Source organism: Schistocerca nitens, chromosome 2 (genome assembly GCF_023898315.1).
Source record: "Schistocerca nitens isolate TAMUIC-IGC-003100 chromosome 2, iqSchNite1.1, whole genome shotgun sequence".
In the NCBI taxonomy this organism is placed as follows: domain Eukaryota; kingdom Metazoa; phylum Arthropoda; class Insecta; order Orthoptera; family Acrididae; genus Schistocerca; species Schistocerca nitens.
This window is the reverse complement of record NC_064615.1, coordinates 848,820,321-848,846,559: the sequence shown is the minus strand read 5'-3', so window position 1 is coordinate 848,846,559 and position 26,239 is coordinate 848,820,321. Positions and strand designations below refer to the sequence as shown.

The 26,239-nt window shown below is 40.3% G+C and overlaps 1 protein-coding gene across 1 annotated transcript in view; it reads right to left on the bottom strand.

Annotated features, from left to right (window-relative positions):
* The window catches only part of LOC126235386 (protein jim lovell-like), an 844,450-nt gene extending 837,018 nt beyond the window's left edge, over nt 1-7,432 (bottom strand). Inside the window, exon 1 of the mRNA XM_049944108.1 lies at nt 7,239-7,432. The gene's annotated coding sequence lies outside the window, so the exon portion shown is untranslated. The remainder of the gene's footprint in view (nt 1-7,238) is intronic.
* Nucleotides 7,433-26,239: the final 18,807 nt, after the last annotated feature.

Here is a 26,239-nt window from a genome sequence, read left to right as displayed (position 1 = left end):
AAGCATCGTCACGTAGCACTAAAATATCGCGTAAAATCGGCCATTGCTAAGTATACTTATACATTTTGACGATGCCATTACGGCTTTATCACATTAGACATGGTGTAGAACAGATCTGAAGATGGTCATTACTGACCGAAACCGGTCATCGTCGAAGGACTTTATATTGCTATCAAAAGCTGGAATAAAAAAAAATGACAATACCTGGTTCACTGTTTGTATTCGCGATTATGTCGCAGTTGGTGAAATTAGACTAACGTCTCTCCAGGAGAGGCTGGTACAGTGACCGATGATGATGCCAGATTCAAGCTTGACAACTGGACTGATTAAAAGAACGAGCGCTTGAGAATGGCACTGCAACCCTAAAACTAGTCTCAATCTATGAAATATAACTAAACAAAATGCAAAATAAAAACATTAATTTTCTGTACTGCTATTTCCAGAAATATCATACACGTGTCAACAAATCACATTCTCCTTCTTGCAAAACGGAGATCACCATAAACATATTTTATTGGCGGCTGATGGATGGCATTATTTTTGCTTGTTAAATGGTACAGTGAACATAAAGGACGCAGCAAAAAATGTGGACAAGGGTTACATTTAATGCAGTTTTAAATGGGAAACAATAAGGGAAATAAGGCACACTGTTTTGGGTAATTGGCTCAAATGGTTCAAATGGCTCTGAGCACTATGGGACTTAACATCTACGGTCATCAGTCCCCTAGAACTTAGAACTACTTAAACCTAACTAACCTAAGGACAGCACACAACACCCAGCCATCACGAGACAGAGAAAATCTTTTGGGTAATTATACAGAATGAATGACAATAGGATTATAAAGAAATCTTCAAATGTCTCGAGAACAATAAATTAACAACCTCCTTCCGAGAAGTTAGAACAGAAGCAGCAGAAAGAACAGTTTTGTCAAAAGAAAAGATATCACAATTTGAAGGACTGCATGGAAAAGGCGGTAAGAGAATAGGTGTGAATTGGCCTGAGAAAATAAGCAAAAGAGGTACAGTGAAACGATGAAAATAATGGACAAAAAGAAAACAGCAAATGAGGAAGAACTGAAATTGGCAAGTGGTAGATTATTACTATTTTTTTTTTTAATCAAGTTTGTCTTGGTTCCCGATGATGACAGTGTACTTCCGAAACGCTTCTTGACTATTTTATTTTATGATAAAAAGGCAACAAATGCAGAAATTGTTGCAGTAATAGACTTGTTTGGGACACTGCAGAATATACTTGATTCGTTAGCTGGAAGACAATTTTGTCCCCACAACCTTTGAAGGTGAGAAGCAGTATTTATGTCAATTCTTCGAGAAATTTCTACTTTGTACGTTTCGTTGTTTTATCTGTTTGTGTGTTAAGTTACTGAGATGGAGATTTGCCTCAACGAGTGTGGGAAACTGCCCCAAAAGTGTACCCACGACGGTTAGTGTACCAGACCACCGGTCGCTAATCGTGCACGCGGATCACATCCAGGCTTTCGGTCCTCCTTGCCTGCTGAAGTTAGTGTCCTAATTTTTGGCCGCAACGCAACATAGGATGACAAGTTACCAATGTGTCAGCACAGTTTCCGTCCTCTTCTACAGCACAAAGTTGCTAAGGTTTGTGAACGTTCTTTGTATCTCATTGGTCTTTGACAGCGCTTGTGCCGTCGCCAGCAAAACGTTACGAAATTTAAAGCACATATCTTACATAAATAAATAAATGTCGACAGCACTGCATCAGTGATCACAAAAGAGTAAATACCTTTTTTAAAGAAAACTATTTCTAGAACATCAGTAATGCAGACTGCCACATCACTGAAAAAATTATAAGGATATTAGTCGTACGGGACACTTTCGTTAATGTTATAGCTTCTAGGAGAAATATTTCTAAGCAGAGGTCGCCTAGCAGAGAGGTGTATTTACTGTTTTCATTTGAATCTCCGACCTGTCATTAAGATAAATAGCTGAAACTGATTTTAATTAATTGCTCCGAGTTAATATTAGCGTTGTCATATTTCCCAATTCTCGCCAAAACTGGTGTCTCATTTCTAATCGTTCTTCGGTCGATCAGAAATTCAGCGCCACGAAATAAAAGCGTGTTTCCTTTTTTTAAAGCGACTTTTACTTCAGGATGTCGATCCCTCTGAGATAACTGAAGAGTGTTTGTGTCATTATGATAATAGGAAGGTATTACATAGTTCAAAAAATCGTGTTCAGATGCTGTCATACGTTCGAAATACTGTAGACGGCAGCACCGGGGGACAGAACTGGTATTTTCTAGATTTAATTTTACAAAAGTACTCTGAAACCACTCAGCTACAAACATTTTCACTTGATTCGACTATTCCGATGTTACTGTAACTATTATTGATATTGTTACCAGTGCTCTCTAATAATCAGTGTTCCACTGGTATAACGCCGTGGTCTATTTTTTCCGCCCTGTTCTAATGTCATCGCGTGTACATAAGCCCATTCTTACGTATTCCAGTATTTTATACCGATTATATTTTTTCCTCTTTGATACGCACTATATATGCAAATTATTCAGTCCACGGTGGCGGCGGCTTAAAATCGTGTACTATGACATTCCAACAGTTCGTCCTTCGTCGGTCTATTTAATTTCTTGCACCCGTCACTAGCTTCATATTCTAGACACTTCCTGTTTGGTATTACCCAGTCTTCCTGCTATCCACGTTTCACATCCGTGCGGTGCTGTGTTCAAAACGTGTAATTTAAGATCTTAGGTTACAACAGTGACATTTCATTGTTCCAATGAACTTGTACAATATTTAACGGGACAATAAAAGCACTTGGCACACGCAAAAGCAAATGATTTTGCTATTATTATACAACTCATCGGAAGGTAGCAAGTCAGATGCCTCACTAATAAACGTTCACAGCGTTTGGTATGTGCGAAACAGATGACGGCAAAATTACGCATTGGTAAAGTACCAAGATTGAAAACCGTCTCCTTCATTCTCAAGAACAGTGGATAATATTTAACGAATCCCAGAACTAATATTTTAGCGTAACTTCATTCCTCGTTTTTTAAGGATATAATCTGTAGTTGTTAATGTTTTTGTACACGACATAGATATTAGATATTTTCATATCCCACTCACTTTGTTTGAAAGCACTCTGGCACTAGAACTGAGCATCCGTTTAAAATGTTTTATTTCTTTGCCGACCCAAGCATATAATTTGTTTTGGAGAATATTGGTTCAGTTTGATGCATGCTACACATAAAAACCAATCTAATAGTAACACTTGTTCAGTAACAAAAAAAAAAAACACTTTTGAATACATTATGTTGCGCTCTCACAAAAAGAAGTACATCGTATCAAAGGAAATACTGTTAAATCTTCGTATACTGTGTATTTTAAAACGTAGATAATTGAAATGCAAAATTGCTGATCCTTTCATGACCAGTGATTTCAGTTAAGCTGTTATCGTTCTTTGTTTCGCTTTGTGTACGTATGACACATCAAATTCACAAAAATATCACATGAAAATATAAACGTTTTACACATGTTACGGAACCAAAGTAGTAAAAACCACTTACTGATACTTTACGTTCCTGAAAGTATATTTTAGATCCCTCGAATTAATGTTCGATTATACTGCCATTAAGGTATGTATAACAGATACTGTAACGCTAACATTATTGCAATATATGTATGAAAAAACGAATCTCTTCTACAAAACTAGGAAACGGGAATGCACATTCGGGATCAGATGCTACTTCAGTATTGCTAAGTACCTCTCCTTTTTAAAAAATATCGTGGTTCTCCAGTATCTGCAATTAATTATCGCACTCCGAGGACACAGATGCAGTGAAAAGAAAGGGTACAGGAGAATATTAAACGCTCGCTCCACACAAATATGATGCAGCCTACTTCTACTTTATTTTGACAGCAGTAGATAGTCTTACGAAACAAAAATTATTTACACGTCGTTGACATGCAGCTAGTGACATTAGTCGTCCCAAGGCTAAGAGATTCTTAAATATTCCAGTACAATACATGTTGTCATCCACGTATTGACGCTGTTCATAAATTAGGAGTTACTCATACATGCTTTTTGTTATGATCTTGATCATGCTATCATGGTCATAGAGCGCAAAAGCTACTATTTTTATGGGATAATTGCTTAAGAACAATGTTATTATGGACGAGAGAAAACATCTTTGCATCTCTCTTTGGGCATAAGCATTAGACTTGTGTTCCGTAATCCCAGCACTTCTTGACAGTGAGAATTGTCTACAAAAGGAGCGTAGATAAATTATTTTACGATATTTTATCGGTTTTATAAAGTATGTTACCTTAGCGTAGCGTTATTTTTAATGCGCGCTGGAGGTTTCAAAACTAATCGAACGTTCATGGTTACAGCTGCCTGCTTTTTTTTTTCTCTTTTTTTCAAATGTTCCTGTGTTCCTAGAACTGTTTTCTCCGTAGTTTTAGAAGCCCACGCATTTATACAAGCAGTGCATACGATTGTAAAAACTGTTTGAACGTAGAACAGGCACAGAAATTTGTAACCGAATTTACGGTCGACCGCTATTATAATTTCAGTGAAGTCAGAGAGGCGAAGACATGAAAAAAAAGGACAGCTATTTCGTATTTCGCAACTATATTTAATACTAGAGAAGTAAAGACACGTATAATGAAAAGCAGTCCTGCATAAAAATTTCCGATTGTTGTAATTCGCCTTTGCGCTTTTTTGACCGATAGTGAATATTTATGATAAGTGTTGTATCTAAAACATAACTTTAGCAGCGGCTGCGTGTTACTCAACTGCACTTTGCGAAGCTTTCTCAATTTTTTAATTTGAGAAGTTAAGGGGTGTTTTGCCATTGTCTTCTTCTAAATTTCCACAGAAGGCAATAAATTGTCACCTATAATGTAGTATGCTAGGCTATCTGTCACAAGAGAATTCATCAGTTAGCTGTTATGCGTACCTGTCATTTGTCCGTTAGCTTTATGCGTACCTGTCTTTTGTCCATAAGCATTCCTCATTTCCTAGCGATTTTTGCAATCATCTGATGAAACGGATCCTTCAGATAGTTCTGCTGTACCTTAATTACGAACAGAGAATCGAGACAATCTTTTCGTCTCTTCGCGACATACCTGAATATCTAGCGATTCTTGCAAAATAAAACGACTGACAGGTGCTTGCACGCTGGCACTCTCGGAGGGGCACGACAGCCACCCAGGATTACGTAGGATTACGTAGTCATCACAAATCCACGAGCGCGAATTTACTTCCAATTTCACTGCCATACGTATCCGAATGAATCATTTTCTCAGGATTTCGAGGCTGCTGTTTATAGACGAGACAGTTCGGCCAGAACGAGACGAAGAAAGTAGTTTTGGGTTCTCTTGCCGACCGAATTTGCGGGCAAGGGCGAGGGGCTGCAGCCACAACGTGGTCGCCACGCGGGCGGTCTGCAGATGGCGGGAGGCGCACGTGGCGGGCACGCGCATTGGCTGTCCCACACGGCAAAGTGGTTCTGCCACCACCTTGTCACTCTTATCACTGTTGCCCACATTCACTAGGCGTCTTCGAGGTGGTAGTTTCACACACTGTCGCATTTTTTGCTGAACGTAGCTGCGCGAGTCAGTACGAACATAACATGGCTATTTCCACGTACTGTACCTTCGGAATAAAAGATCCCGAAATGTGCATTCGGCACTTCTCCTATTAATAATGACGACTCGACGCTAACAGAAAACTAGGGCGCTAAGAAATACAGCGGATCTTTCCACCAATTCATACACGTATAAAGAAAATCCGAAAATATTCTGTGCGCACGGCTCCTGCTTTAGCTTATTTAGCTTTTGAGGCACTATAATCGTTTGTCGAAGTATTCGTTCGTTCTGAATCTTCAGCAGCATTTTATATTTTGTTCTGCTACTGCTGCGATTTGTATTTCAATACCTTAGTATGTGCATCAGGAGCACAAACGACGCTGACGAAAGCCGCTGTTTTTACAGTCCGGAAATCAGTCTTCCGGGAAAAAATATTGAAGGATGAGCCGTCAAAGGAACGGAACCGGAGGTAGCGTTCAGTTGAAAATATTTCCCCACCTATTTTTTTTGTGGGTCATCAGTTTTCTGACTCGTTTGATGCGTCCCGCCACAAATTCCTCTCCTCACCTCTGAGTAACTCTAACGGACTCTAATTTAGGGTATAATTCTTGAACTTGCTTACCCTGTAGGGGTATCCTTCGACAGGAAAAATATACCGAGTGGTATATATATATATATATATATATATATATATATATATATATATATATATATATGTGTGTGTGTGTGTGTGTGTGTGAAACATATAAGAATTTGTCGGAGCTACTTTCGATACCCGGTTAATGTTTAAGTAAATAATTGAACATACACGATGAGGAATAGTAACACACTGTCCTGTTTAAAGGAATAGAGTAAATATTTCTCAAATAACATTATTTGCGCCCTCAGCTGTAATTATTGTCTATTTCGTACTAACGGCGAATTTCTACCGTTACGCCGTTGTCATCTGGCAGTTGACATACATGAGGACAGGCTATTAAATTGTCCGGTCATCGGCATATGGCGCGCAAACATAAGATTCACGACAAGTAATCATCCGAAAAACTGCCATAATTTTTATGTTTGCGCGCCATATGCCGGTGGCTGGACCACTTATTGGCCTGTCATGCACTTGAACTACCGCTTGAGAATGACATAATAGGCAAATTGCTAATAAACGGTAATTCTGGCCGATGACAGAAATGACATTTCAAATACATTGTCAATGAAACAAAAGAGTAAGTATTATTAAAACGGAGGAGGCACGTCGTGCAGTAAATTGGAAGTATCACGCTAATTAATTTACAGACTTTGCGTCACAGTTTCAATTCTTTTTTACGGTGTACATGACTTTTGTAGCGCTCTCGCTAGAAGACGATACAATACGATCGCTCGCACACGATTCAGACGTCCAGAACGCGGATCACGAGCCGGAACGGAACGTTCTGCCGCGAACGACGCCAATAAAAAACGAAGCGCTCGTAGGCAGCAGTCTGTGGCTGATCGTTAATTAGTGGGTGCGCTTCAGCAGGTTCTCACGTTACGCCGGCCTCAAAGGATGCCGCCGCTCTCGCCGCTCGGATAAATCTTAGGCCCTGCGGATGGCCGGTCAGTTGGGCTGTCCCACAGCGAAAGGCGAGCAGAACAAGGCGGCGTGGACAGCGTACTTACCATCCGGAGACCTCCAGGCGAAGGATCGGCCTCCCGTTGCAGCCTGCCGATGTGACGGAATCGACGATCTACGCAGGAGTCTCGAATTCGAAGCCTGCCGGTTGTTGTCACTGTCCTCAGCCTGGTTACAGAGTTAGTGGTGTGGTGACCGGTGATGGCTATGTTCTAATCCTTTTCATTACGGAACCACCCTTCTTGTGAGCGCACACAGGAGAGCCGTCTTAGGGTCGTGCTCGCTTCACTTCCCCCTTTTTGTTTTCTTAGATCACTGCACTCGCACAAAAGTCCGAGAAAGGGGGAAAACTCTAGTTGCCACTGTGAGGGAGAGTTTTCGCTGACTCTCGCGCGTAGTTTGCGCCGGAGCGAGAGGGGGAACTGAAAGTGTGTGCGTGTCCAATCACAGTCCTTCACTTTATTTATTCTTTACGCATCCCACCCCTGGCCTTCACTTGTCTCAAGTTTCATTTGCTCGCTCCCGATGCTATTTAAATAACAAAAGGGCAGCGGGGTGGCGCGAGGGAAGGCAACGAGGAAAAGAAGAGAAGCGGCAGCGGGAAGGAAGGGCGTCCAAGAAAACAGGAAAATCCTGCGACGAGGGTAGCACTCGGCGGATAATTATGCGGGATGCACCTGCCGTGTAGCAGCCGCGTTGTCTGCTTGGCGGACGATGCTGCTGCTGCTTCTGCGGAGGAGGCGGCAGCGGCGGCGGCGGCGGCGGAGGAGGCGAGCTGTCACGATCAGCTGACTGCGGCGCGCGCAGCGTAAACAGTTTAGGCACATGCGCCGGCCGACGGGCTGTCTGGCTGGGCGTGTTTGTCCGCCCCGGAGGGGAGCACACGTGCTCCTGCGGGCGAGTCCACCGCTGCTCACGGTTACGGGAAAGACGCTCCGCGGCGAGGGCTCGCTCGCTACTGCCTGGGCGCGAGGAACGGCAGAGGCGGCGAGAAAGGAGTGCGGCAGACTCCGTCCGCCGGGAACAGGTGGAAGATGTGTTTTGTTTCGGGTTTGTGCGAGGAGTAGATCTACTGTGGCCGGTAAATCGACTCGAAGGCGAGTGCAGTTGCCGCGCGCGGCACCGGCGCCCGGGAGTGGGGGGAGAGCGGCTGCGCGCCTCGGCTCGCGAAGGGGGAGGAAGAGAGAGGGAGAGGGAGAGAGAGAGAAAGAGCGAACGAGGTGAGAGGGGGATGGAGCGGCGCGGAAGGGGTGGGGGGCTACGGAGCGGGGATGGTGGCGCTCGCGGAGTGCCGCCACACACGGCGCGCTGGTGGGGGGCCAGCGGCCGGCCAGGGGAGGGAGAGCGCTGCAGGGGCGGCGGGCGACCGTGAGAGAAACCAAGACGCCAAGACGATGGCAGCAAATTACCAGAGCTCTCCTTGCCGCGCGCCGCTTAGCCCGACTGATAGACCGTGCCCCCCTCCCGTCCCCATCTCTCACCCCTTACGCCCGTGTCCCTCAGCCCCTTTTCCTGTCAACCTGCTCCCGCCGTCCACACCCCCACCTCATCCCTTCTGCCCCTCCGGACCGCCTCGCGACGTCTTGCAGTCGCCGTGCCCAGTTGATCGACCTTAACAAACGGCGTTTCGGTGCTTGTGCTTGTGTGTGTGTGTGTGTGTGTGTGTGTGTGTGTCCAGGCGAGCATGAAGCGGCATAAAAGCTAGAGAGCCGGTAGTAGCGCTCTATTTGCTACCGCGAACTACATTCGCTGCGAGAGAGAACGGTGCGGAACGGATCTCGTACGTGTGCATCCACTACAATTATTTACATACCCTATCCAGCCCGAAATGGAAATAAATAAATCCAGCTTTAATTTATTCGTGACAGAGTTGGTTGCTCTCCATGGCCGAGGATAAAATTATTTGAAGAAATACTACAGACAACCACATTTCATATGTAAAATATGACCAATTACTCTTGCATTATTCCGTTAATTCTTGTCACTACTCGACTAGTTAGATAACCATTCAAGTTAATTGTCAGCATAATCATTCCTATATCATTAGTCTAAAAAATTATATAGCTACAAAATAGCGTTAGCCGTTACAGTACGCACTTTGTATGTCTAGCAAGGAATTCGAAACCACTGATTTTTGCAGTCTTACAGAGGCATGTATAATTTATAATGTCAGAAGTTTGTAAACATACCTCACTTCATAAGTGTTTTCATAATGCAAAAGAAAATTCTTACTTGAGTACAGATGTGAATCCCGATATAAACAAACGCTTAATCTGGTTTTCATGATGAATGCCGCACTGCGTCGGTGAAAGTGAAAGAGTGTGTATTATGCAAATAAAAACAAAAAAGATCTAAATCTTTTAGAATCAAAGTAAGTGCACCTAATATTAATTAAACGTAAATATACAGCTTGGCAAATGTTGCAGCTAAAAGAATTATTATTTTGCTCACACCAGTTACTGCAAAACAACACAAAAATGTTGTGTTGTTGAAACGTAAATGTATTACGCCAGCCGAAGATGAGTAAAAGTCTGAAAGGCGTCTTGACATAAGAAGCGTCCGGTTGCTGTATTTCTTGAAGTAAATAAATCGATCGCTATCCGTCCTACGACGATCTAAACTAAGTCACAAACTTTTTTCACAGATTTTTTATTCCGTCTTGTGACATAATCCATCTGTCCAGCGGCCAGCAGCAGAAGTACAGGCTCATGGCAATTTACGAGTGTTAAGAGGACAGAGCACATGAACCGAAGAAAACGTAGATTCTGTATAGTGTAGTGTTTACATGGGGTTGACACTGACCGTACAGCTCACGCCCAGCACGAGACGGCGCTCGGATTCTACCCAATCGTATTCCCAAAATTTTTTTCTAAGCACGATATTTAGTTGTTAGTGTCATCAGGACCGACCTAAATTCTATAATTTTCCATAGTAATTTGCACATCGTTCATCATTTAGAAAACATATAAGCAACATTTAGCTTCGGAAATATTTGCAAAATATTTTAATTAGCTTATTAATTGATCAGTCCATAAGATGGTATCTCAAATACCAATGAAAATCTAAAAGAAGATTTACCACCGACTGTTAGCGAAATTGAAGAAGTAATTAAAATCTGAAGAAACAATAAAGGTAACAGAGAAGACTCCATTATAGTGCAACTTTTGAAACGGTCTCTACCATTGAAAATAGTTAAAACTATTGTTTGCAAAATCTGGAGAGCAGAAAAAACCATAGGATAGTGGGAGGCAGCATCCGTTACATAAAAAAAGCAATAAACAAGATTTTAAAAAATACAGGGAAATTTCTTTTCTACCAATTACATATTAAGTATTTTCCCAGATTTTGCTAAACAAAGGAGAAACAACGCTGGACAGTCATTTATGTAAATTTCAAGGTGATCTTAGGAAGGGCAGATCATGTTCTGACCACATATTTAATCTGAAGTTAATCGAGCGCCACAAATTACGGAATCCAAAAGATGTTGTGGTACTGTTCGTTGCGTTCAAAAAGGCCTTTGATTCTTTTGACAGAGAGCTATAGATACAACAGTCTGACAACTTGTCTAGATTAGTCAATTCAATTCGTGAAACACTTACAGCCACAATTATAATATAAAGTTAAATTTGTGGGAGAAATATCTCGAAATAAACACAGGTGTGCCGCAAGGTGACAGCCTATGTCCAATTCTTTTGGATTGTGTTGGAAAAAACAGTGAGAATTAGGAATGAAAAACGGAATGCATACAAAATTTCGCCAATAAGGTTGGAAAGAGGAATCAAAAATACTGGAATAGAGTCTCGTATTTGCGAATTGCTATTCTTTCTGAAAATGTAAAATTTGCTGTAATACAGGTGAAACGTTTAGAAGTAATAGCCAGAATGACCGGCTTAATAATTTCTGCAGAGAAAAAACACAGTTTATAAAAACATTAAAAATCCATCGATTTTCTGAAAAAAGGCACTGGTCAATACCTAATACCCTGCGGCGATAATCCAAGAAAGTGGTTTGGGAAAAGCTTCTCTGAAATGGGAAGGACATACGGCATAACGAAAGACCTTTACACTAAAAAAGATGTTCGTTTGAAAATGCAGGAATAAGGCACTACAACACAGTAGTGATGCCAGAACGTCTATATGCAAGCCTACGCCTAGGATTAAAATACAATTTAGACAAATCAGATATACTAGAAAGGCCAGAGAGGCGAATCACTTGAAAAATATTAGGACCCCGAAAAACAATTGAACATTGGAAATTATGAACTAAAATGAAATTTATCGAAACACAGAAAACATTTCTGAGGTAATGAGAAAAATAAGACCGCTATTTTTTGAACATTTATGTCAAATGCAAGACTGTGCATTAGCTAAAAAGATTTCTAAGAAATTATGGCAAAAAAGTCAGCAAGACTTTGGATCTTCGAAATAGCAAAAGTCTTAGAAAAAATAATATAAAAAGCCGAAGTAACAAATGACGAAGAATAGTTTAGGAAAAAAAGTATTGTATTAAACACGGAAGAAGTACAATGGAGCAGCGCAGAAAAAACTGCTCGGGAAAAGAGTAAGGAACCGAAATCGGCACCTGGACCTTGGTTGGCCCGTCCGAGAAGATATAAATATTTTACGAGTTTATTGAGTCTGTCTGTTTATCGCACCAAATCAAAATTACCTTACGAAACAATACGTGGTCTTACAACTTCCGGAAGGAAAGAGGACCCTGTGTCAGTCTTGCTATGACAACCTGAGCCGCTTTATAAATATCAGCTCGGAAGTGTTTTCAGAACATCCACATACTTTTGCTGTGTTGTTCATTCAGCAAGGAACATAACAACACACTTTGGTATTTCTTCAATTGTTGGTGTTCATCGGTTCCTATTTCTTACCATGCAGTCCAAATGACATGTTCAGATGGCACAAAATAACACATTCACAACGGATAATAACACATTCACAACGGTTAGTAACATATTCACAACGGATACATTTTCAACAGGCAAGGAAAAATTTTAACGATGTATGGCGCAGAAGATCAGGTATAAGGTTTCACTATTTTGTAGGTTTCATCATTTTACAGATTGATACGTCACAGAGGATTCTGTAAAAGCTTGTATTATTTCACTGTTCGGCTGCGTTACTCTCTGAAGTGTAGCCGTGGCAATCAACCTTCGATATTTGGTCACAAGATTAAGCCTGTTTTGCAATTTTTGACGAAATTAGTGTTGTGATAAAAAGTGGGTTTCTCTTGCCTGCATTTTTCCTTACAGCGAATAAAGATTGCACCTCACTGGTCTTCCCCTTATTGCTGTGTATTAAGTATAGAGTTCACAATCAAGAAACAAAATATTTTTATTTTGATGTAATAGAAAAGGTGTTATTGTTCGATACGAAAACTATAATTTGTTTGCTCTCATAGAGATTTCTAATTAATACGTTCCCGGTCGTGGCGCTGTTTTATGCTTGTTACAAGTTCCATCACAGCAGATACTTCCCATCAACTGAGACGCCTTTTGTGCCAGGTGACTGCATTTGTTGTCAATTACATTGTGCAATAGTTAAGAGCAAATGCGTAAACACAAAAAATTGCAGCTTTTTCTCTTTCAAGTTGTTTGTTACAAGCTACTACTGGAAACGAGGTCAGCAGAGATGTATAGTAGAAATGCGTTATGAATGATTTAAGCCAAATGAGAAAATGCAGAAGATCTGAACGGAAAGTTGGAAAGCGTCGCAGTGATTACCGCCGATTTAATAGAAGACTGCTTGAGTAGGACTCTTTACGAACAGTCCGACTTTTATTGAGCTTTCACAGAAAAATTAGTGCGACCATTATTAAAACCTTGAGTTATCGAGGTTGGCATTGTTCAGTAGCAGACTCTTCTTATCGAAATTTAAAGTCAAGGGGCAATTTTTGTGGTATATATTACTTCTTCACGTATTATCGCTAAGTAGGCATCGTAGTAAATTTCGGTTTGTACTGAAAGAGAAAAACGTATTTGATCTTTTTTCACATGTTTTGTCTTACGTGAATTGTTGACTGAAACGCAGCGGACTTACATACACAACTCTACGTGTATTTTTTATGTTTTTCCTGGAACTGTTAATCTATTCTGCCACTAAGATTTTATATTGGTTAAATATTTTTGCTCTGGTACAGCGTACTCCATACGCATGTAGACGTATAAACTTAGGATCTAATTCTTCTTAATCGTTAAACTTACACAATGAAACAAGCATATGATGAAATAAGGCATTTCGTTGTGCAGTAACCGACTATTATTAAAAAGGAAAACGCCGGCCGAAGTGGCCGTGCGGGTAAAGGCGCTGCAGTCTGGAACCGCAAGACCGCTACGGTCGCAGGTTCGAATCCTGCCTCGGGCATGGATGTTTGTGATGTCCTTAGGATAGTTAGGTTTAACTAGTTCTAAGTTCTAGGGGACTAATGACCTCAGTAGTTGAGTCCCATAGTGCTCAGAGCCATTTGAACCATTTTTAAAAAGGAAAACTATTTGAAAACTATAAGGACGCATTATTTATTTAAAATCTTTTTAGCGTCTAAACACAAGATGCATCTGAACATTTCGGTAAATGGTCTAAGAAATTACAGGAAACGAGCGTTACGAACGAAATACCTTTACTGGCCTCCAAAGCAAACACCTATAGCTACAGCACACTTGTGACATCAGTTGTAAATCTATTGCAAACCGTCACCAAACTCGCCCGAAGGTTCAAATGGCTTTGAGCACTATGGCACTTAACTTCTGAGGTCATCAGTCCCCTAGAACTTAGAACTACTTAAACCTAACTAACCTAAGGACATCACACACATCCATGCCCGAGGCAGGATTCGAACCTGCAACCGTAGCAGTCGCGCGGTTCCAGACTGTAGCGCCTAGAACCGCTCGGTCACTCCGGCCGGCAAACTCGCCCGAAGCACCGTGGTCAAGCGTTGTTGGATACCCGCGTCGTTAATGAGATGAGACCAAGCGACAGACAGTGACATGGTGTTCCTCGTCTTCCCCGACCCATCTGGTTAAAATTTATGATGAATCAAGATCTTGCTGTCGAAAAAGGCGATAAACATTGTCGTAATTTCGGTTTTGTTAGTCGACTGTTGTTGTGAGGTGGGGAAAATGATTACGTTGATTGCCAATGACCGTCACTTGGTCTCCAGATCGTATCGGTAACACCGGGACTCAGAATGCGGATATCCAACAACACCTGATCACGGTGTTTCGAGTGATACCCCAAGATGTAAGGTCAATAAAATTTGGACGCCTGACAGTATGTACGAGCGTAATCGTTCGTTGGCCACTTCCCCCCATGATTTTAGAAATTCCGAAGGAATATTATCTTCTTCCTGACACTTATAAAGTTGAACTGAAGAGTAGTCATGTGGATGTATCTTACTTTTGCTGTATTTGATCTCAAGTCTTCCAAAGCTCTGTTAATACTGGAGCCTCCATGTCTTCCATATCGACTATCATTCCTTCTTCTATCACGTCATCGGACGTTCTCCATCACGTAGAGGCCTTCAGTCTGCTGTTCCCACATATCCGCTCTCTCCTCTGTGTTTAAATGGAATACCTCTTGTTCTCTTAATGCTGACGCGTTTGCTTTTAATACCAGCAAACATCTTTTTTATTGCTGAATCTGTCCTTCTGACGACTATTTCTTTTTCAATTTCTTCATATTTTTCCTGTAGACATTTCGCTTTAGCTTTCCAACCTTCCTATTTAACTCATTCTGAAATGACTCATATTTCTGTATTCCTGTTTTTCTTAAACTTTTTTGTACTTATTCCTTCATCGATCAATTTAAGTATTTCTTTTGTTACTCTAGGTGTCTTCGCATCGACCTTTCTTGAACCTGTATTTGTTTGCCCTAATGACATGAATGCCCTTTTCAGAGAAACCGATCCTTCATCAGCTGGAATGTGGTTTTCGTTATCGCAGTATCTACAGCTTTACAGAGCTTCATATGAATCTCATCATTCCTCAGTACTTCAATATTCGTTTCGTGCTGCGTTGATTCTTCTGGGTGATTCTCTTACATTTCAGACTACTCTAATTCATTATTAAGTTGTGATTTGAGTCTTTATCTGCCCCTGGAACCATATCTGTCTCAAGGCCTTTTCCAGGTACACTGTCTCTCTCTTCTAATTTGTGAACAGTGTATTTGGTATTACTCGCTGAGATTTATTGTAGCACTAAATTAATCTTTCTCCTTTCTAATTCCAACTACCGAGTCCATATCCTCCCGTAACTCGGTACTTTATGCTTGCCCTTACTCCAACAATCCAGTTGCCCATGTTATTAGAGTTTCATCCTTCCTTACATACTCAGTTATCAGTCCAGTGTCCTCGTATAATATCTCCATCTCTTCGTCTTCTGCTTCTGACGTCACCACGAATGCTTGAGCTGTAGTTGTTGGTGTTGCTTTGCTGTCGACTCTCATGAGAATAATCCTATCATTGAAGTGTTGTTCATGACGAATCCAACACTTGTCGAAATTAAGAGTTATTCGTCTGTGAAGAAATTCTTATCTTCTTTCCATATCACTTCATTGATGGCCACCCCATCCCCCTCTAGATTGAGCCTTTGCATTTCCCTTTTAGTCTTCCTATCTTCGTTATCACATTCAAACTTGCGACATTCCATACTTCGGTGGTGGAGGTGGTGGTGGTTAGTGTTTAACGTCCCGTCGACATTAGAGACGGAGCGCAAGCTCGGGATTGGGAAGGAAATCGGCCGTGCCCTTTCAAAGGAACCATCCCGGCATTTGCCTGAAACGATTTAGAGAAATCACGGAAAACCTAAATCAGGATGGCCGGAGACGGGATTGAACCGTCGTCCTCCCGAATGCGAGTCCAGTGTGCTAACCACTGCGCCACCTCGCTCGGTATACTTCGGTTAGTAGAATGTTATCCTTTCGTAGGTTATTCCATCTTTTTCTAATGGTTGGCTCAACATTGGCAATATCCCTCACATAAACCCGAATCGAGGTTAATGAGCAATCTTTTGCAACTAGCTAGATCATCACGACTTTTTTTTTTCACTTTCAGGTCACACTTTCTGTGGATACACATTATGCGTCTTTAAACCACTAGTTTCTGTTACTGTCTACATTCTCGTGCCGTTCATCATGGTGATTCTTTCGCCTTTTAGGGGCAGTTCTCCTGATTAACAGCAAGAGGGTGCTCTGAACCTCTGTCAGCGCCTTTCACACTCTTAGGCAAGGCCATTTGCAGAAAGATGGTGACTGCTTGTACTGAAAGTCTTCGGCTCCCATCGATGATGAGCTGTATTCAGAATTTAAACCGTGACTGGGTCGAAATCGGGACCGTTTCGGTTTTTATTAGTAGTCAAACAGTGCCCTCCAGGAAAAAAATAAACTTCTTGTGACGAAATTTTTGGTGGAAATGTGTCTTTGGAGAAGGCTAACAAGGACAGAAAGAAAATTCAGTAAAGAAAAACTAGAAAAATAAAACAGAAAAATGGAAAAATAAAACTTTTGGAAATTAAATTAAGAACAAAGTTTTTAATTGGAAGGAAAGTTTTTGGGAAAGAAAACTAATGGGAGGCCAACAAAGAAAATAGTATACCCATTGGAGGAAACAAAGTGTCAGATTTACCAAGAAATGAAGGGGACAGCACAAAATGGAGAAGAATGGTTGCAACGACAACATATCGCTTTCAGACTTAGGTGATGATGACGAAATCGATTGCGTGTACTGAACTGACAATTTGAACAATAATGAATGCGAAAAAGGACTCAGCTAGAGATAATATTTACATATAACTATTGTTTTTTCAACATCAACATAATAACGACTGAGACATATTGGTGAACCAGTTTTCCTGATACTGCAGAAAAAGTCCGCTTTTTTAGCGCAGGGCAAACAGAAAGCATAAAGCACAAGGGATAGGAGCTCTTGGTATATGATTGCAACAAATGTGTCTAACGATACCATGACTATATCGAAAATACCTGGAACCTTTCTGATATTGCCACTTGTTTCAATTTCCGGTACTACTGGAGGTCGAAAAACGTAGCCACTGTATACATACTGTTTCGCATACTGAAGTCTCATCTGTTACGTTTGCTTAAAGCTAACTCAAAAAATGTGTGTGAAATCTTATGGGACTTAACTGCTAAGCTCATCAGTCCCTAAGCTTACACACTACTTAACCTAAATTATCCTAAGGACAAACACACACGCATGCCTGAGGGAGGACTCGAACCTCCGCCGGTCCATGACAGCAGTGCCTTAAAGCTAACTGTCGTAGCCTAAAACTGCTGCCATTCTCGTTGAGTAACTTAAAGCAGCTTATAACGTAATGCTGCTTATTGGCAAGGGATTGCTGTGAGAGATGATGCTTATCCTGAGAAATCAATATTTACTGGAAACATCCTTCAACCAGAAATGACGGTTTGTTATAGTTCAAGTAACTGCCGTTCTGTTCTTCACCTCTAGAATTCTCGTGTTTAAGTAGCTTACGTGAAAGTTTTTCTGACAAAGAACTATTTTTGCGAAAGATCTTGGCTTTCGAAGAGAGTCATCGCAGAAGGTATATGAATGGAGAATGGCTACAAAACTAACTGAAAACTAATTTCGATATAAACACCTGAAAAACTTACTTTCGATTGCACGATATGTACTGAAAACACTTGCAACATTAGTTCTCCACTACATTTTTAATGATTAGAAGATAATCAGAATACTCTGCCATATGTAAGGTTAGATGCCATGTTATTGTAGCCGTCAGTCCATACATCAGTTTTATGCTACTCTCCACGGTAGCCGGTCTTCTGCAACTCATATCATACACATACATAACTATGGCCCCCATCATCCGTTTAACATCTTACTGTGTTCATTCTTTGTTTTCCCACTGTAATTTCAGTCTCCCCCTTCCGCTGTGTTTCATTCTCTTACCATATTAACTATTTCTTGATCATTCAGGATTTGTCACGTCAGCCTATCCCTTATACTCACGTTGCGTCATACTGCTTTTTATCCCTAGTACCTCATCATTACTTACCGGATCTACCCACTTAAACCTTAGTATTCTTTTGTAACTGCAAATTTCAATTGCCTCTATTCTCTTCTTGCCTGCCGTATCTTCCGTTCGCATTTCGTTTCGTATACAGCCACACTCCAGGTAAATACTTTCAAACGGGGCTTTTGAAGACAGTATTTCAGCCTATATGAATGAACAACCCTGCTAAATTACAGGGTAAACTCCCTGTAAACTCGTTCGGCTGCTTTGGTAGAAGTATCAGAGAGCTGACAACAGTTCACATGTATCCTGAAAGAGAGCTGCATATTTGGAATGTGGCCATTGTGAATTTATAAATCGCTTGTTTTCTTCAGACACTTGAGACAAATGGAGAGATCAACTTTTCAGATTCTCAACCCTGATGTTTCTCTCTCGACGGGACATGCCACACGTAAATACATACATTAGAATCTACTTCTAGAGCTACATGACTACTCAGCAATATTCATGTTAAGTGCCTGACAGACGTTCATCGAACCACTTTCAGACTATTTCTCTATCGTTCCATTCTCGAATAGCACGTGTGGAAAACGAACACTCCAATCTTTCTTTTACTCGTATTTTATTACGTAGGTTGATGTCAACAAAATATTTTCGCGTTCAGAAAAGAAAACTGGTGACTGAATTTCGGTTAGAAGGTCACTCCGCAATGAAAAGAGTCATTGTTTTAGTGACAGTCACTCTAACTCGCGTATCATATCTGTAACGCTCTTTCCCCTACTCCGCGGTAATACAAAATGCGCTGGCCTTCAACGAAATTTTTCGATGTCCTTTGTTAGTGCTATTTGACACAGTTTCCATACTGCGCCAACATTTCAGAAGAGGACGGACAAGCGTAATGCAGGCAGTCTGTTTAGTAGACCTGTTGCTTCTTATAAGTGTTCTTCAGATAAAACACACACTTTGGTTTGCTTTCCCCGCAACGTTTTCTATGTGAGTGTTCAGATTTAAATTGTACGTAATTGTAGTACCTAGATACGAGACGTATTCCGAAAGTAAGGTACGATCGGTGGTGAAATGGAAACCACAGTGAAAATCCGATAAAGCTTTGCATAGGTGTATCTCTAGTATGCCCGTTGGTCGCGTCACGTTGTCTTTTCGGTTCTGAGCGCACAGCGAGCACGTAAAGATGCCCAGAAAACTGTGTCTCCCGCCAAGTTTGAGTGTCCGTGAGAGATTTCGCTTGATTTGATGCAGCCCACACAACACAACTGTCACGCAATTCCTCCTTCATGACAGTTCTGGGCCGAACTCTGCAGGGGCAGTGTTTGATTGCTCTCCATACAGCCCGGACTTTGCTCCCTCTGATTTTCATCTCTGCTGACATGAACCGCTGGCTATGAAGTCGACGTTTTAGCACAGACAACGAACTGCAGGTCAGTGTAGAGAGTTGGCGAAAAGTGCAGGCGGCTGCCCTCCTATGACGAGGATATTGTAAAGTTGGTACAACGCTACGACGAATGTCTCAGACGGAACGGCGACTATGTAGAGACGTTTCTGGAAGCTATAGCTAACTGTTGCTGATAAACACTTTTTATTTTTACTGTGGTTTCCATTTCACAATCGATCGGACCTTACTTTCGGAATATGTCTCGTATTTACTTGAATTGAAAGCCTTTAGATTTGTGAGAGTTATCACGTAACCGAAATGAAACGGAATCCCTTTAGTATTCATGTGGATGACCTCGCTCTTCCTATTATTTTCATTCAGTTGCCACTTTTCACTCTTACAGGTATCTTATCTAAATCTGCTTGCAGCTGGTTTCGATCTTCTGATGACCATAATAGATGACAAACGACCATCATTTGCTAACAGACTGTCTCCTAAATCTTTTGTATAGATTAGGAACAACATAGGGCCTATAATACTTCCTTGGAGAACGCTTCCCCAATCCGTGCCAACTATGTGTAAAAAAAAAAAAAAAAAAAAAAAAAAAAAAAAAAAAAAACAATGGTTCAAATGGCTCTGAGCACTATGGGACTTCACATCTGAGGTCAGCAGTCCCCTAGAACTTAGAACTACTTAAACCTAACTAACCTAAGGACATCACACACATCCATGCCCGAGGCAGGATTCGAACCTGCGACAGTAGCGGTCGTGCGGTTCCAGACTCAAGCGCCTAGAACCGCTCGGCCACTCCGGTCGGCCAAACTATGAGTCAATAAATCGTTTTCGTCTAGGTAATTCATAATGTTCAGACGCAGTGTATGTTCCAAAATCATACTTCAAATCGACGTCCGTGGTATGAATCTGTTATTTTTGGGATTATTTCTATTTGCTTTCTTGAGTGTTGGTGCAACTTTCCAGCTTTTCTACGGATCTTTCGTTGGGCGGCGTAAGTCTCATCTTCGTGAGCCGTAGTATTTTTTTTTTAAAGATACGCAAGGATGCTGACGTCGCGAAGCGTGTTCAGAACGCCCTTGAACGTTGATTAATCAATCTTACAACCTTCCTGGGCTTTCCTGTCCTTCGTCCATCACTACAGCCAGTTTTTTCGGCGATTGGTAGCTGGGATCTCGTATATTTCGATAACACACTTTTCTTCTGCATATATCATTTAATTTTCATTTTTAATTTACTTTAGAGAGTACATTTTTATTAGTTTCATTTTTTTTGCGAGACTGATTTTTCTCTCTGATATATCTATCTATCTATCAAAAGGACGTCTTCCTATCGAAATATAGGAGATTTCATCAGGTGCCCGAGTAACAAACAGGCTGTGGTGATGGAGGAAGGACAGTGTATCACGCTAACGGCTTCCAGACTAAATACCATTATTAGTTGCCCTCCTAAGATAGTCCATAATACAATCTAAGAACTCCTCGTACTGAGACTATTATCTCGAAATATTTAACGTGAATAAAATTTAAGTAATTTGTCAAAAGACTGCAACCAGCAGCTGCTATTAAAATGAAGTTTATTGATTTCGACAAGAAATAAATTGTCAGTATAATTACACATTCTTGACTCTGATTTTCAAGAGTTGTTTAGAGTTCTGCAGGTAAAATATTAGTGGATGGCCACTGATGATAAGTTCTGCCATTGTTTGCTGGAAGAAGTTATTTCAACATGAGAATTAGCACGTTGAACACAAGCTAGGAAGAACGACGAAATCTCGATTCTGTTGGTTTTAGCTAGTAACTGTTACTGCCAGTCAGCAGTAAATCGTTATTTGTAGTTCCTTATGAAGACGATAAACAAAAGTAAATATAAATAATAATCTTCACTTCGTGCACAGATAATCAGCGGCCAACCACTCGTAATGTTAAAGTCACAAGTCAAAATTCCAAGTTAGCTAATAACGTTGGTCGGTAAACTCGTATTCTCTTAGCTCTGAGCCGAAGGGAAGGTAATTGTGAACCGAGGGCAGGAGAGAAAAAGTCTGCAGTCTTTGCCGCCATTCCGCAGCTGCCGTGTTATAAGTATAGTGCACTGCTGGAGTACCCACCAGAGATTTCACACTATAAATCAACTGCTGGTAACCGGTTGCAGGGATCTGCTGAGGCCTTATGCAAGAAAACAGCTTGTGGTGGATGATAAATGAAAGCCTCATGAAAGAACTGACTCGTAATTCGTGAACCTAATACTGCAACAGACTTTAAAATCCTACGTTTTCTACTGTATAGTAACATTGTCACTGAAAAAATGAAAGTAAACTTTTCAAGGACACTATGTTTGTAACCTTCCTCGTTATCAGTGAAGACAGCATAGCGGTTTCCACACCTATGATCTGTTTGAAACACTATTAACAGGAAAAATTTTCACAGGAAATGAAATAATAAAACTGTATGCCTGTTCATAATGTTCCTTTGTAATACAGTAAAAAATAAGATCCGAAGATATGATTCAAAGCAGATTTTAATAACATTTTTTCGACTTTGTTAATTTGAGTGGCGATAACGTTCGTAGTTGCTTTACAGTTGTTAAGTGTCTTTGAATTCCGTGTGTGTAACTACCAGAAAATGCGCGTATGTGTGCAAACCTCAGAAATGTGCAAGCAGATGACCATTCCTGACGTAAGCAATAACCAGACATAAAATGCCACACCTAAAAACATATTGCACTTAATTACCTCTTGTAACGTACTGTTCGTATATTCAGAAAGCAAATCGAACTTGTAAATATGATTCATTGCGTTCCACTGACAATGTTTTATATGGATAAAACGAAAAGCGTGTGACGATATAAATGTGCGATTCTGGCAGTTGTTTCGTCTGTTGGGAGTACCCTAAAAATTTGTCTAGAATATTTTTCGACACCGTTTTCGGGAGATGTGATACTAATATTGTTAAACATTGTCATTTGTTATTGTTAAAAAATGCAGCGTAGAAACTTGTTGTGTAGTTTACTTACAGTTACTTACAGTGAGCGTTAAAACAAAAAGTACTGGGAAAAATGGAAATTGTATGTGAAGGATTACTTTGTATGGTTTTCGTAAATCGTAAAAACTCAGCGTCTCGTCTCGCTTCGTTGAACTGTCTGTGATGAACCACCTTGAAAAAAGAGTATTTGCTGTGGTTTCGCAGAATTTCGTCGAAGTCATGCTACTGTAACGGTGAATTTCGTGAAGGTCTACCAAAATCTGTTACTGTTCTTCCCAGTACCGATGTCAGTGCTATGCTTCAGCACTACTCGAACTGTTCGAGCACAGTTCAAAAAATTTCGGGCTTTGCTTGAGCTTTCGAACGCCGCATTATCTAATGACTTTTTGTGGTTTTATCTCTGTGAAGTGTCATAGCGTAATTAAAAGGTTATGAATTTTCATCATAAAACATTACTGTGAAGCACGAACTGCAGCATTTTGTAGAGTGCAGATCGTACGTAAACACAGCCATTAATAAATAAAAGATCACAGAAACTATTTAATCTAATCCTGTAGCTTTATCTCGTCTTGCGTCTTTTGGTATTCTGTCCACAACGGTTCTTGCCACTGTTTATTCCCACGACTGCAGTTACAGTCAAATTAGTGTGATTTATTTTGTATATTAGCCATTCAGTTCACAACTGATTTTCTTCCTTTTTTCGTCTGAATGTTACTACCTTGTTTTGAAGCTGATTACCTTTTCCGCACGTTATTATAATATGTGTACAGGGATCTAAACTCTCATTTGCAACTCCTCTGGTAAATTAACGTGATCTCCAATAATGTAATAAAACATTGTACAAGTCGAGTAACAGTTTTGAACAATATTTTTACCTTTAACTCAAAGGCTTACATAAAAATTACCGTTTATATATCCATAAATATTCTATGACAACTCTTATCGCTTCGCTGTGCAGTGTAGCCGCGCGGTCTGGGGCGCCTTGTCACGGTCAGAGCGGCTCCCCCCCCCATCGGAGGTTAGAGTCCTCCCACCGGAACACGTGTGTGTGTTGTCCTTAGCGAAGTTAGTTTAAGTTACATTAAGTAGTGTGTAAGAGTAGGGACCGATGACCTCAGAAGTTTGGTCCCATAAGATCTTACCACAAACTTCAAAAAAAATTCTTATTGTTTTACAGCTAGATAATATTTTAAAATAAAATCTTGTAATAGTCAAGATCGCAAGTGAATAACATTAAATGATGATGAGTTTCAGCTGAATATACAGCAATCTTCAGATAGATTATAAGAACATGTATATTGTCTGTTCGTAAAACGAGGCTAATGCGCAACGTCTGCATCACAGTGAACTCTCGTGTAAGAGACGGGTCTCAATAAAATGACACCGCTGAGATAAAAATTAGGTGTTGAAGACACATGTTAACAGTCCACATTGTTCTTCAACTTTTGTAGTCCTGTCTTCTTCAGTTGCGTGCAATATTACGGTATATTGATAATTTATACTTTTTGAGTCATGTCACTACAAATGAATGAAACACAATTTTCGTGCCATACACGTTTCGCCTTTATTCTCTGCAAGGCATCTTCAGTGGCATGGAATATGCACATGTTTTTACTATTTATTTTACGTTTAGGGGCAATGTACCTAAAGGTTATAAACAGTTCTTGTTATAGTCCGACGGTCCAAAAAGTAAAAATTATCAATACACCGTAAAGTCTACAATATTCATTCGCGATCTTGACTAATAAAAGTTTTCATTGTCAGTTTTTTTAACCTTGTGTGATCTCTTAGATTTCCATCTTGGCTATTTTAGGAATAAACAATTCTCACTGTAAATTAATCCAAATACAAGAGGAGTTTGCGCAGTGATAGAATTTATTACCGTTTCCACCTGAGTTTCAAGAAACTCAGTTTTCAAGCAGAGCTTAATTCGTTCGTGTGGCAATTTTTTAGTTTCTCGCTATCACTTGCTGTCGCAAAAAATGGGTCAAGTATCACATGACTGTCTTAGCAGCGCTAGATACTTTATCGAGCTCTGCGGTGTATCGGAAATTTCGACACCGTACGAGAAGAGTATCGTTTTCCCAGGCCTAATCGATGCTGTGGCGACATGATTGATTAGGATAGGTAGGTGACCTACCGGGACACAGACTACAGTACATTTGATATCGCATGAATACTTAACCGTAAAAATAATTTGTTTCCAATGGATTCCACACAATAATACCCAAGCTCAAAAAGAGGAAATGTAAAATCCGTATACGACCTCATAACAGAAACCGAAACTTGGGTGTATTCTTACGAGCCGGAAAGTAAGCAACGATCAACTGTTTGGGTTTCCAAGACTGACCGAAGGTAACAAAAGGGGTCATTAACGATGCACTTACAAGAAAATGATCGCTTGTTTCTTTGGTCACGTCAGACATTTCGCGACCATTGCTACAGAGTATCAAAAAATAATTACGCGGAATGTTATGCAACAATTCCATGAAATCAGGAAAAAAATCGGAAACGTAATAATGATAATTTACATAACGTATTAAAATGATTATTTGACGAAAAAAACTTGGAATTGATGTCTCGTTACTCTTATTCACCTGATTTATCAAGTAACAACCTTGATTTGCTGCCTCATATCAAACAAATGAGTCATGTTCAGGAATTTTCTTCAAGATGCTGCTGAATCGGTCAGCTGACCATATTTGAGGTACTGACATCGAAATGGCAAAAATGTTTCCAGAAATATTTGGAAAACGTGCCAGAATATATAGACTGGAAAAGCGAATGTTGTTAGAAAAAAATAAACGAACCGTTCAAAAATTTTCTTGTCATAATTTTTGTAACTAATGTTATAAAATTTAGTTCGAACTTTATTGTCCGTCTGTACGTCTGTCTGACTGTTACAAAGCGCTTTTTCTAAGTGGTTCACTTACCGAGTTAAATTTATGTCACTCAAACTCAGTCCTTAAAACCTATAGAGTACTTACCTTTCAGCTAGAATCAGCAAATTGGGAAAGAATAAAGGTTTCACAACAGAAGTACAAGGAAAAAATCAGATAATAGTTAATTTTTAACTACTTCAGCCAAAAAAATGTATCTCTTATCATTTGTTAACCGACTTCAAACATAAAACATTCTCGAAAGCCTTGGAATTTCCGGGACTGATATCTTGCTAGTATCTGTCTCGAAAACGGGTAACAATAGTCGAGATTCATGATTCCCGGGATAGATGAGTGTCTACAACATAGTTGAGTCCGTAGGAAACCTCAGAGTCCTATACACCACTGGCCAATTTCGCTATTATATATTTGTAACGTGCTCAAGCTGGGGCGATCTGAAGTGTATGGTAACTGAAGAAAACTTCGCAAGCCAAGATCACTAAAAAGGCAGTTTGTTGGATGACCAATTTCGACAGAACTATGATTCCATCATCGGATCTTATGCTTATGAATTTTTACAGTATATTATACATCAAAGTTACAACTCGCTTCAATTATATATGCACTTACCACTACCATGATGATCACCACAAATCGGCGTGTCAAAAGTAAAAAATAAAACATAAAAATAACAATATTGGGCTGGTTGTAAGTGGTTATGTTCAGTGTCAGCTGGCATTTGATCTTCTAGGAAGAAATAACGCTTTTACGTTTCAAGATCTTCAGCATT